The following is a 426-nucleotide window of genomic DNA, read 5'->3' as shown; positions in this document are numbered from 1 at the left end:
AGGGCGCAGGGTGATAGGCAACACGCCCGCGTACGTGCATGCGGTGCTGTAGTATGTAACTACGAAAGTGCGTGGCGTCAGTCAGCCACCTGGTATTGCAGTACAATTCAATGCGAAAAATGTTGTCGTAAATTTACAAAATTTTTGTAAACTCGAATTATAATTTAAGTTGTAAATTTACGAGAGCACATTTTTTACTCCCTAATGCATTTTAGGTCGATACGTACTGCATGTATTTTTACGATTGCAAATTGTAATTTTACAACTTGTGTCAAGGAAAATTTTCCTGTAAACCTACCTACTTTTTTGACAGTGATTGGCATTGGAGTTAAAACTGTGGTGCGACAACAACACTTGATTTTACCAGAGGACAAAGGTTTCGGTCGGGTCACGAGTCCCCAGAGCGTCCGGGTGTGCGTACTTTTC

The sequence above is a fragment of the Frankliniella occidentalis genome, unplaced genomic scaffold (genome assembly GCF_000697945.3).
Source record: "Frankliniella occidentalis isolate FOCC.00 unplaced genomic scaffold, Focc_3.1 Scaffold208, whole genome shotgun sequence".
In the NCBI taxonomy this organism is placed as follows: Eukaryota; Metazoa; Arthropoda; class Insecta; order Thysanoptera; family Thripidae; genus Frankliniella; species Frankliniella occidentalis.
The sequence above is the reverse complement of the archived record's forward strand: the minus strand, read 5'-3'. Positions refer to the sequence as shown.